At 40.8% G+C, this 13,104-nt stretch overlaps 3 long non-coding RNA genes across 4 annotated transcripts; all 3 read right to left on the reverse strand.

Moving 5' to 3' along the window:
* Positions 1-9,057: 9,057 nt before the first annotated feature.
* On the reverse strand, positions 9,058-9,564 carry LOC121578229. Its single transcript, XR_006002750.2, has 3 exons — positions 9,533-9,564; positions 9,270-9,441; positions 9,058-9,136 (listed from the first exon to the last, which is right to left on the reverse strand). It is a non-coding gene; the product is annotated as an uncharacterized LOC121578229 (long non-coding RNA).
* LOC121578230 lies at positions 9,565-10,125 on the reverse strand. Its single transcript, XR_006002751.2, has 3 exons — positions 10,048-10,125; positions 9,846-9,957; positions 9,565-9,757 (listed from the first exon to the last, which is right to left on the reverse strand). It is a non-coding gene; the product is annotated as an uncharacterized LOC121578230 (long non-coding RNA).
* Positions 10,126-10,539: 414 nt separating this feature from the next.
* LOC121578231 lies at positions 10,540-12,255 on the reverse strand. 2 transcript variants are annotated; one of them, XR_006661604.1, is made up of 4 exons: positions 12,225-12,255; positions 11,160-11,248; positions 10,762-10,908; positions 10,540-10,642 (listed from the first exon to the last, which is right to left on the reverse strand). It is a non-coding gene; the product is annotated as an uncharacterized LOC121578231 (long non-coding RNA). The 2 variants fall into 2 exon arrangements; XR_006002753.2 differs by lacking the exon at positions 12,225-12,255 and having other exon boundaries at positions 11,160-11,567.
* Between the last annotated feature and the right edge of the window lie 849 nt (positions 12,256-13,104).

The following is a 13,104-nucleotide window of genomic DNA, read 5'->3' on the forward strand; positions in this document are numbered from 1 at the left end:
TAAACCAGAGTCGCTACAATATCATAAAATCACTCTCCATTTCAGTATCAGTACACTACACAACAACTATTCCTGTCTTCACCACTGCCCTGTGGTTCGGTAGCTGTAATCATGGTGAAACGGATATGACTGCCTGTGGGAGTTTTTCATTGACCAAAATAGCTGTTTATGGCAATAAGAAGGGTTGTATTCCCAGAGGCAACACAAACCCAGACTGCATCCCTCTCATTGTCTTATTGTTAGGTTGCGACACAGAGAGCAAACAGTGCCAGGCACCCCTACAGTGAGGGAAAAAAGTATTTGATCCCCTGCTGATTTTGTACGTTTGCCCACTGACAAAGAAATGATCAGTCTATAATTTTAATGGTATGTTTATTTGAACAGTGAGAGACAGAATAACAACAAAAAAATCCAGAAAAATGCATGTCAAAAATGTTATAAATTGATTTACATTTTAATGAGGGAAATAAGTATTTGACCACCTCTCAATCAGAAAGACTTCTGGCTCCCAGGTGTCTTTTATACAGGTAACGAGCTGAGATTAGGAGAACACTCTTAAAGGGAGTGCTCCTAATCTCAGTTTGTTACCTGTATAAAAGACACCTGTCCACAGAAGCAATCAATCAATCAGATTCCAAACTCTCCACCATGGCCAAGACCAAAGAGCTCTCCAAGGATGTCAGGGACAAGATTGTAGACCTACACAAGGCTGGAATGGGCTACAAGATCATCGCCAAGCAGCTTGGTGAGAAGGTGACAACAGTTGGTGCGATTATTCGCAAATGGAAGAAACACAAAAGTACTGTCAATCTCCCTCGGCCTGGGGCTCCATGCAAGATCTCACCTCGTGGAGTTGCAATGATCATGAGAACGGTGAGGAATTAGCCCAGAACTACACGGGAGGAACTTGTCAATGATCTCAAGGCAGCTGGGACCATAGTCACCAAGAAAACAATTGGTAACACACTACGCCGTGAAGGACTGAAATCCTGCAGCGCCCGCAAGGTCCCCCTACTCAAGAAAGCACATATACATGCCCGTCTGAAGTTTGCCAATGAACATCTGAATGATTCAGAGGACAACTGGGCGAAAATGTTGTGGTCAGATGAGACAAAAATGGAGCTCTTTGGCATCAACTCAACTCGCCGTGTTTGGACGAGGAGGAATGCTGCCTATGACCCCAAGAACACCATCCCCACCGTCAAACATGGAGGTGGAAACATTATGCTTTGGGGGTGTTTTTCTGCTAAGGGGACAGGACAACTTCACCGCATCAAAGGGGCGATGGACGGGGCCATGTACCATCAAATCTTGGGTGAGAACCTCCCCTCAGCCAGTGCATTGAAAATGGGTCGTGGATGGGTATTCCAGCATGACAATGACCCTAAACACACGGCCAAGGCAACAAAGGAGTGGCTCAAGAAGAAGCACATTAAGGTCCTGGAGTGGCCTAGCCAGTCTCCAGACCTTAATCCCATAGAAAATCTGTGGAGGGAGCTGAACGTTCGAGTTGCCAAACGTCAGCCTCGAAACCTTAATGACTTGGAGAAGATCTGCAAAGAGGAGTGGGACAAAATCCCTCCTGAGATGTGTGCAAACCTGGTGGCCAACTACAAGAAACGTCTGACCTCTGTGATTGCCAACAAGGGTTTTGCCACCAAGTACTAAGTCATGTTTTGCAGAGGGGTCAAATACTTATTTCCCTCATTAAAATGCAAATCAATTTATAACATTTTTGACATGCGTTTTTCTGGATATTTTTTTTGTTATTCTGTCACTCACTGTTCAAATAAACCTACCATTAAAATTATAGACTGATAATTTCTTTGTCAGTGGGCAAACGTACAAAATCAGCAGGGGATCAAATACTTTTTTCCCTCACTGTATATACCCCTCTGATTCCCTGAGCTATTATTTATATCTGAAAAAACATGGTTATATACAGTGTGGAGAGCGAGAGAGATAGGGAGAGGGAGAGAGAGGGAGAGGGAGAGGGGGAGAGAGATTGAAGCAGTGTTTGAAGCAGAAAATGAAAACGTACGTGATTCTTCTGAAGATGTGATCAATGCTACCAGTCAGTGTCTGTGTTGTATTCCCAGCATTGTGGAGGGCTGTATTGATTCTCTCCAATATTTCTGTCATGGGGTAGCTACTGTACCCTAGGAAATTGTGTTGTTTGTCTGTGTGTATAACAATTGACAGGATTTACTAAATAAAGACATGAATGCCAAATGTCAAGCCTAAGAACATTAAAGAAAGCTCCTACCCACCTTCTAGCACATCTGAGTGGGAATGGGGGCATCTTTTGCATGGTTTCAAGTTTTGTTAGTCATATGTACAGGACAAATCAAATCAAATCAAATCTAATTTTATTTGTCACATACACGTTTAGCAGATGTTATAGCGGGTGTAGCAAAATGCTTGTGCTTCTAGCTCCGACAGTGCAGTAATATCGAACAATTTCACAACATATACCCAATACACACAAAAAAGTAAGTAATGGGATTTAAGAATATATACATATATGGACAAGCAATGACAGAGCGGCATGGACTAAGAAACTGAATAATATTATAGAATATAATGCAGTATATACATATCAGATGAGCAGTGCAAGATATGTTAACATTATTAAAGTGTGTTCCATTTCTTAAAGTGGCCAGTGATTTCAATAGGCAGCAGCAGCCTCTAATGTGCTAGTGATGGCTATTTAACAGTCTGATGGCCTTGAGATAGAAGCTGTTTTTCATTGTCTCGGTCCCAGCTTTGATGTACCTGTACTCACCTCGCCTTCTGGATGATAACGGGGTGAACAGGCAGTGGCTCGGGTGGTTGATGTCCTTGATGATCTTTTTGGCCTTCCTGTGACATCGGGTGCTGTATGTGTCTTGGAGGGCGGGTAGTTTGCCCCCATTAATGCGTTCGGCAGACCGCACCACCCTCTGGAGAGTCCTGCGGTTGTGGACAGTGCAGTTGCCGTACCAGGCGTTGATACAGCCCGACAGGATGCTCTCAATTGTGCATCTGTAACAGTGTGTGAGGGTTTTAGGTGATAAGCCACATTTCTTCAGCCTCCTGAGGTTGAAGAGGCTCTGTTGCGCCTTCTTCACCACACTGTCTGCGTGGGTGGATCATTTCAGTTTGTCGGTGATGTGTACGCCAAGGAACTTGAAACTTTCCACCTTCTCCACTGCGGTCCAGTCGATGTGGATAGGGGGTGCACCCGCTGCTGTTTCCTGAAGTCCACGATCATCTCCTTTGTTTTGTTGATGTTGAGTGAGAGGTTATTTTCCTGGCACCACACTCCCAGAGCTCTCACCTCCTCCCTGTAGGCGGTCTCGTCATTGTTGGTAATCAAGCCTACTACTGTTGTGTCGTCGCAAACTTGATGATTGAGTTGGAGGTGTGCTTGGCCACGCAGTCATGGGTGAACATGGAGTACAGGAGGGGGCTGAGCACGCACCCTTGTGGGGCCCCAGTGTTGAGGATCAGCGAAGTGATCGGCCCGTCAGGAAGTCCAGGACCCAGTTGCACAGGGCGGGGTTCAGACCCAGGGCCTCGAGCTTAATGATGAGCTTGGAGGGTACTATGGTGTTGAATGCTGAGCTATAGTCAATGAACAGCATTCTTACATAGGTATTCCTCTTGTCCAGATGGGATAGGGCAGTGTGCAGTGTGATGGCAATTGCATCGTCTGTGGATCTATTGGGGCGGTAAGATAATTGAAGTGGTTCTAGGGTGACAGGTAAGGTAGAGGTGATATGATCCATCTCTCAAAGCACTTCATGATGACAGAGGTGAGTGCTACAGGGCGATAGTCATTTAGTTCAGTTACCTTTGCTTTCTTGGTTACAGGAACAATGGTGACCCTCTTAAAGCATGTGGGAACAGCAGACTGGGAAAGGGAGAGATTGAATATGTCCATGAACACACCAGCCAGCTGGTCTGCGCATGCTCTGAGGACGCGGCTAGGGATGTCGTCTGGGCCGGCAGCCTTGCGGGGGTTAACATGCTTAAATGTCTTAATCACGTCGGCCATGAAGAAGGAGAGGCCACAGTCCTTGGTAGTGGGCCTCGTCAGTGGCACTGTGTTATCCTCAAAGCGGGCGAAGAAGGTGTTTAGCTTGTCTGGAAGCGAGACGTCGGTGTCGGCGACGTGGCTGGTTTTCTTTTTGTAGTCCATGATTGTCTGTAGACCCTGCCACATACGTCTCGTGTCTGAGCCGTTGAATTGCGACTCCACTTTGAATGCTGCCGTCTATCCACGGTTTCTGGTTAGGGTAGGTTTTAATAGTCACAGTGGGCACAACATCACCTATACACTTCCTGATAAACTAAGTCACTGTTTCAGTGTATATGTCTAAATTATTTTTCGGAAGCTACTCGGTACATATCCCAGTCCGCGTGATCAAAACAAACTTGAAGCGTGGATTCCGATTGGTCAGACCAGCGTTGAATAGTCCTTAGCACAGGTACTTCCTGTTTGAGTTTCTGCCTATAGGAAGGGAGAAGCAAAATGGAGTCGTGGTCAGATTAGCCGAAAGGAGGGTGGGGGAGGGCCTTATAACCATCCCGGATGTTTGAATAGCAATTGTCGAGGATTTTAACAGCGCGAGTACAACAGTCGATATGTTGATAGAATTTCGGCAGCCTAGTCCTCAAATTTGCTTTGTTAAAATCCCCGGCTACAATAAATGCAGCCTCAGGATATGTGGTTTCCAGTTTGCATAAGGTCCAGTGAAGTTCTTTGAGGGCCGTCGTTGTATCGGCTTGAGGGGGGATATACACGGCCGTGACTATAACCGAAGAAAATTCTCTTGGGAGATAATACGGTCGGCATTTGATTGTGTGGTATTCTAGGTCGGGTGAACAGAAGGACTCAAGTTCCTCTATGTTACTACAATTACACCACGAGTCGTTAATCATGAAACACACACCTCCGCCCTTCTGCTTCCCAGAGAGATATTTATTCCTGTCTGCGCGATGAACTGAGAACCCATCTGGCTGGACCGATTCCGACAGAATATCCCAAGAGAGCCATGTTTCCGTGAAACAGAGTATGTTACAGGCCTTGATGTCTCTCTGGAAATAAATCCTTGCCCCTAGTTCATCGACTTTGTTAACTAAAGATTGAACATTAGCGAGTAGAATACTTGGAAGCGGTGGGTGGTGTGCGCGCTTCCTAAGTCGGACCAGCAGGCCGCTCCGAGTGCTTCTCCTCCGCCGGTGATGTTTTGGGTCAGCCACTGGAATCAGTTCAGTTGCCTTGGGGAGAGCAAACAAAGGATCTGCTTCGGGAAAGTCGTATTCCTGGTCGTAATGCTGGTGAGTTACCGCCGCTCTGATATCCAATATTTTCCCCTGGCTGTATGTAATGATGCAAAACACTTTCTGAGCTAATAATGTAAAAAATAATACATACAAAAACAAAATACTGCAAAGTTTCCTAAGAGCTAGTCGCAAGGCCGCCATCTTCGTCAGCGCCAGTAGATTCACACAGGGAATACACTGACCAACTAAATGCTTACTTGCAGGTTCCTTCTTGACAATGCAACAACAATAAGAAATAATAAAAGATAAGAATACGAACATAAAGTAAATGGCTCAGTAGACTACACAGTAAAAACAGAAGTGTTAATTTAACTCCTATCGAGTTGAATTTAACTCTGTTTCAGATAACATTTGGTCCCACTCAAAATCAGTGTAAAATGTACTCTTTGGTCAGTGTAAAACTTTTAGAGTTCATTCTACTCCATATTGTGTAAAAAATAACAATGAAATGTGTCAAAATATTTAACACTGTAGTTTAATCACACTGTTGAGAGTAATATGATTACACTGTATAGAGTTAAGTCAACTACAATTTTACTTCAAAAAATGACACTTTAAAGTGTAATGATATTTACTTTTCATTTCTCTACAGTGTTTTTTTTTTTTTATTTAAATCATATGATGTAGTGTTACTGAATTATAGAAATATCAATACTATCAAATAAAACAAAGCACAATAATACAAGATGAGAGCACCCACATTTATTGAAAAAAAAGTATAATTTCAATGTCCGTGAATTTACATTGTACACCCATTGCCTTGTCTATGACAGAAGTATAACATCATAAAAATGTTCACCAGAGAAAGCAATATGGCACAACAAGGAGAGCTGTGTCATTTCCTCCATATGACCTTTGTATGTCAAAAGGTCTAGGGTAGTGCAGGTTGTCGACATGAAAAAAAAACTAAATCATGCTTTGATCTGATCACCTCATATGCATGGAAATGTTCTTGAAAAGTTACTGTAACTAAAGGCACTGTGAGTAGTAACAGTTTTTCACACATTATCAGAACTGACTCAATCTGATAAAACAAGGGCACTTCAGAGTCAACTTCGCCACAGATAACCAAGTGTGGGCGATAAACATACCCATTATGTTTAGCCCAATTAACCTTCATAACCTGAATGCTACTGGGCACTTGCATTGCCAAAGCAATTTCAGAACCTCCTTTTACCATATTTAAAGCCACCATTTTTCCTGGACCAATATCTAACCGACTAAAAGTTGTTGATCTTCGCCAACTATATGCCATATGATTCTGATGCTTTTTTGCCAGCGTTTTGGTAATATTTTTAAACGATTTAAGCTGTTTTTTGAAAAAATTATGTTTGCCTTCATACCTCATACACCAACTATGAAGTACAGGCCCTATTTTCTGGATGCAGAAAATGGTGCTTTGGTAAAAGTTTTTTCTGAGGATACAACTTCTTAAACAGTGTATGGTGATCAACAATCAAATGTTTTAAATATACACATAGACCTTGAGATAACATGGGCGAGAATATAATGTTAATTATTTGCAATAATAAAAGAAGCAGGCCCCAGTGTTGGTCAGTAGAAGTTACCAAATCTCCAAAGATAAGAGGAACATTCCTAAGTAAGCACCAGGACTGAATTGCATTCAGTCCCAGATCATTAGATCCTTCACTTAAATTAACAGTCACAGGCCTGTTATTTCTCTCTGTGAAACCATAATCAAAACTTTGTATTCTTGAATGTATTTCTCCTGATGTAACATGTTTTTCATTCAAATACAGAAATAATAACTTCAATTCGTATTGGCCAACCCCTTCTAACACATCATGCATCACATCAACTGAGAAGTTCTCAGTTGTGTGAAAATACCTCAATGAATTTAATATGCATGACCTTTTCACACCAAAAACATACGGAAGGGATGGATTACAAGCCATTTCTTGACAGTGAGCAGTATGCATATCTTTGGTGCGTAAAACTATTTCGGAAGAATCTTCAGAGAATTCTGTTTGAAAGTCCTCCTTTTCTGCTAAACAGAACCTGCAACAGTACCTTGCACTGAAAGACTCCACCAGACCAAACAAACTATGCAAACCCAAATTATCACCTGTTACCTGTACTACAGTGCCAAAGTACATAACCACTGTATAATGGAATCTCAATACCATCGCTCTCTAACACTTTAATGTCTCGAACAATGGGAGCAAAAATTTCACTAAAACCATATCGTTTAACATCTTGAGTATGAAATAAGGCGCACAGGTGTATGTTTAGCAAAAAAAGAATTCCATTTTGGAGAGAAGTTTCTTAAAGTAAAATATACTCCACCCAATTTATGAATACCTCGCTTGGAACCCAATGGGTTGGCGACCTCAAAATCATCATAGAACATCTGGACCTGTATTGTCTGCTTCTCAGTTGAGAACAGGGGGTGACTTTTAAAAAAAGATCCATCACAAATATCTCTCAGTCTAGAGTTGCTGGTAGCTGAGCTTTGCAACATTTCTGCAAAATACTGACTTTTAAATATTGACTGCAGTGTAGATAAAATTGGAATATACATGAATTTATCTTGAACTACTACCTGATCATATGTTCCAGTCTTTTATTTCGTCTTGTGTCAAATCTTGAACCAATCACACATTCAACTGGTTCTACTATTTCCCACTTGGCAGTCATAAATTTTGATCGCTTGTATTCGAATTTAGAACTGTGAAAGGATTCTCTAACCCCTCAAAAACACGCCTCAACTTTCTTGCACATTTCTGTTTCTCTTTCATTACTAAATACATCTTTATCACTGTTTCTTTAGCATGCTGATGAATATCTTGAACAATCTCTTCCATGGAAATCACTACAGTATTTACTGTACTTTGACCAACACCTGCTGCCTTTAGATCAGAAATAACAGCTGCACAACTATTTACAATGTATGGCGAAGATAACTCTGACTCAGCCCTCTAAACATTCAGTCGACACTTCAACATGAGAAATATTACTGGTGTTGACGGTACTTTGAGGGTCTGAAAGATCATCTTCTATAGAATCTACTAAACTTTCTCCGTGGCACTTGTTAAGATGTTTTCTAAAACCAGAAAAGCTACCAAAAGAACGTGAGCATCCTTCTTGACCACATTTCAGAAAAAGAGTCCTGCCTGTACATAGCTCCATGAATTATCTTAAGGTGCTTAACAAGGTTGTTTGGACTTCCATGGTCACTTTTGCAAAGAAAACACTTCATAGTTTTATCTCAACTAACGCACCATTCTTGCTCGCAACTCAGCAACTCTAGGAGTCTCCTTTGTTTCCCCATGTCGATGTGTATAGATGGTTGTTTGCACAAAAGTGAAAAAGCTGCTCAAGGAAGAACTGTATGACGTACCAAATACGTAATGGGCTTTAAAGACTTCGTCAAAAAGCTCCTACTGAACCTGTTGCCTTGCATGGAAGAGCATGCTTGTCAACCACAATGAAGTAGGAGTGAATGCTGCTCTGTGTGGATCCCTGGGCGAGAAGGTAGGGCTGACTGCTTTGGGTGATGTTGTCAAGATGCTGCTGCACACTGGTTCCAACCTACAAAAAAAACACATTCAACAGAATTGTTTTGGTGACTAACCTCTGACAATAGATAAGATCACCTCAAACTGTGCACAAGATTGAGATGATGGAATATATATTTTAAACAACTGTTAAGCATACCTTTTGAAATCTGATGAGCTGATCTACAGCTTGATATGCAGACATCTTTCCGGCCTCTTTCTACCTTGTGCAGATGGTGGTAGCAAATGTAGCAGCAGCAAGATGGCAGACATGTCACTGTCCCAGCCTACAAATAAGTAAATAAAAACCTGGTTAACATTGTGCCGTAGCATAACATTCTTATTCACAACTTGCACCATTATGGACATATAATGCACACCTACATTATCCACATAAAAAGTAAAACAGTTCATTCATACCATTCTCAACTTCAGCAGCTGACTCAGCATTGCGCATCAAATCCAAGAGTTCTGTGGTGGATACAAGTCCATGGCTTTCCTTTATTACTTTTGCTTTGAAAGTGGTTGGCCACTTCTCCAAGAATTTGTTGGCTGTGGCCTCACCAAACAGAAGTCTGAAATCTTGTTCTATCTGCAATGTAACACACAAAGACAGAAATAATGAGTGTTACCTTATTCTTCATTGGATATTTTTGGTGATGCAGTGAATTAAGTTGTCATACCAGTCCTGGTGTGTCCAGAAATCTTGGGGAAGACTGAGAAGACATCTGATGATTTGGCTTCATCGTTGACCATTGCTTGCCGATATATGAAGGTCATTTTCATCTTCTCACGGACAGTGTTTTCATCAGCAGAGTGTCTCAAAACAGCAATAGCTGCTTCCACATCCTCATCAGATGGCTCTCTGTCATAGGTGAAGGGCTGACGATCACGGCCTGGCCCACCAACTCAAGACAAAATACAGTGTTAAGAAATCCTTTCTGTACAATTCACAGGTCACCATTATAATTACATGTCACTGATCAGAAAACATACCTTTAGGAGATTTGCTGACTGAGGCACCTCTTTCCTCTGCTGTTTTTCTTTGTATGGTCTTCAATCGCCATGCAAGGTATCCGGAACCACTCTCCGGATCGTAGTAATGATCCTATATTATTATAAATAAATTATAAAGGAGTACTATTCCCATTTCATAGAGTGAATATGTGCATAATGTTGCAATAACCCATTTACTTACATATCCATGTTGTGAGTATGGGTCTTCTAGATAGGGAAACAAAGCTACTATCCCCTGTGCTCTGAGACTTTGGGGGGGATGTCCTAGCATATGAATTCAAAGTTAACATCACACTGAATTGATATTGCACAACACATTTTACATAATTAATAACCGGAAAATAATAACAATGTTTCTTTACAGCCCATCTATATGCTTAATGCTTACCCATGTGTTTCTGTCATCTCAGCAGCAAGTATGTTGATCATCTGTCTTCTGGTGGCATCTGTCAGAGATTTGGTTTTTCCATACTCTTGCATAATCGTTCACCACCAGGCTTTGATGTTAGGATTTTTCAATCAGCTATAGGTGGAAAGAAATGTGCTTTCCGTAATTGTAAAACAATATGTAATGCTGTCACATGATGAAACAACATTCAGATTGGACTTAACAGCAATGTTCACCACTTACTGCTTTTGCCTCATAGTTTATGTGGCATGGCCTTTAGGCTGGCTTCCTTCGCCAGCCGCTACTTCTTCAACATCGTCACACACAGTGAAATTCAGAATGATGGTGTCATCAGATGTACCCGAGCATGATGATGAATGAGAGGTATCTGTTCATTATGAAATTTGTGCAAAACATAGAAACATATTACAATAAACTGTTATTTTTAAGACAATAAAGGTTCTCATTCTGGCCTTTAAACTAAAAACTAATTGAATGAATGAATACCAAGTCCATTGCCCAGCATGATTCTGAAAGTTCCAGGTGACTCCTTTACTAATTCTTCAAAAACATCTGAGTCAACTTCTGTGTCAGACTGGTCATACACCTTAATGTCTGGCTTTCTGCTTTCTGGTATGTTGAATTTTAGACACACTGTTAAAAAAAAGAAGAAAAAAAGAAAAACATGCATTCCCTTCTCACAAGAATCCAAGTTCATACTTAAGGTTGCCTCATGTGTTCACAAAATGATGAAAGACAAGGATCTGCACCTGATTTTATGTTACTGAAAATATAAAGCACAGCAGAAATGACTATAGACCTAAATAGATATCATAAGATAATAGCTTAATGCTGTATTATTTGTCATTAGGGTGATATGTATTGCTTTAACCTATTATACCTACCTTCTTTCAAGAAAGCATTGAATGTCAGCTCAGACAGCTTGACGTATTTCTGCTCTTCCCCGAGCTGAACACGCAACAGCATTTTGCCTCTGTTAACAAAGAAAATATATATTCAAAATCATCATTTAGTGCTGGTTCAACTAAGCGTTAGCTAACTATCCATTTATCTCAGTAGTACTAGCTACGCAATGCACTATGCATTACTTAGACGTTACACTGCAATTACAAAGGCTGAAGTAGACAAAGTTGTGCTGGTTGAATATAACGTTAAGCTGCCATTTTCTGCAGCAAATGGGTGTAGGCTAGTTCAAGTTTAGAGGCACATTGTCCCATTAGCTACCAAATAACTAGCTATGTGTCAAAGTTAGCTAGCTCATTAGCCATTTTAGTTCGAACAGTAGCTAACCATTAAAATGGTTAGCAATGTTAAACAAACCCGGTCATGCAAATCAGTGATCTAAGTTATCGTTTTATAACACCAACATTAGCTGGCTAACTATCAGAAGCATGCTAACATTACCGTTATATATAGCTTTATAAAAAACAGTTAACGTTAGTGTAAGGAAGCCTGGGAAGCTATACAATAACGTTAGCTAACAATACTATCTGTATAAATGTTTTGTTGTTAGCGAACGTTATTTTACGTATTTACCATTCTGACAAACTTCATTCGTGAAAATATTGCAACACAAAGAAAGACAGTTACCGATACTGATTGCAAGCTAGCTAACCGCATGACAAGCACAATCTGCGCTCATGCCAAACGGTGGTGTCCTTCAAACGAACTGATTAGCTAAGTTAACGTTACCTATTTTTTAGCCATATGAAACAGCAAGCCATTCACAAAAATATCAAACATATTCCATGGGTATATCATATAACAGTTATTACTGTCAACCATCTGAACTTATAAGCTAATTTAGCTGGCTGATGACGAGGTCACTGCAAGGGGGACCGCCGCATGGAACTCGTGAACTAAAATATGACCTTGACATCAGCACAACTCTAAAATTATGTAAAGTTAAAAAATACCGGTTTGGTGTTGAAAACGGGGATGTAACTTACCTAGCAATATCTGTGGCCTAGCTACTCCTTCACGCAATCTTCCTCCACCAACGTACGTGCCAAACTTCAGCAAAGCAGAGTGGCGGGTATTCATCACTGCTGTAGAGTTGAAATTGTCACTGCGTATCTGCAGATTTTTACACTCACTTTTAACTCCACTGATAGAGCAACTTTACTCTCAAAAATGTTGAAAATACTCTATCTGGGTTAAAATAACTTTACTCTGAAATATTAACACCCCATTTTTTACTGTGTAGAATAGACATTTTAGCATAAGTATAATAACGTAAGGTAATGATGTTTCTGTGTAAGATCTCTGTGTTTGCTGTGCCTGTACAGATGTAGGATCTTAATTTGAGCCAGCTTGCTACAGTTGGAAAATAATCCTGCAGCAACAGGATATGGGCATTATTATAATTAATGGGTTGATACATATTTCATAAGGAAAAATCAAGTGTGAAATGTAAATTTAAATTGGAAATTACAAACGTCAGAAGCCTTTTTAAACCTCAAATACACTACAAGTTTAAAATGTCCTGCATTGCAGGAAACTTCTCCTACAACAGGGTGATCAAATTAAGATCCTACATCTGTATGCATATCAAGACGCACCAGAGAATAGGAGCCACAATCACAAACACATCTTATTCTGCAGCATTGTTGTTTGGTTCTGAGCAACAACATGGAGGTGAACAAGCAGATGATCACACAGAAGAAGGCCATTTGGAGGACAAAGCTACACAGTATATTCAGATATTTAACATTGGTACAGTATTCCAAAGGGACCACTGATCCCATGTGTAACCTCTGTGTATGTACTGCATAATGGGTGAAATGGGTGAGGCAAGTGTTTTCAAGTAAATAAATCAGTTGGCTATGC

This window comes from Coregonus clupeaformis, chromosome 12 (genome assembly GCF_020615455.1).
Source record: "Coregonus clupeaformis isolate EN_2021a chromosome 12, ASM2061545v1, whole genome shotgun sequence".
NCBI classification, from domain to species: domain Eukaryota; kingdom Metazoa; phylum Chordata; class Actinopteri; order Salmoniformes; family Salmonidae; genus Coregonus; species Coregonus clupeaformis.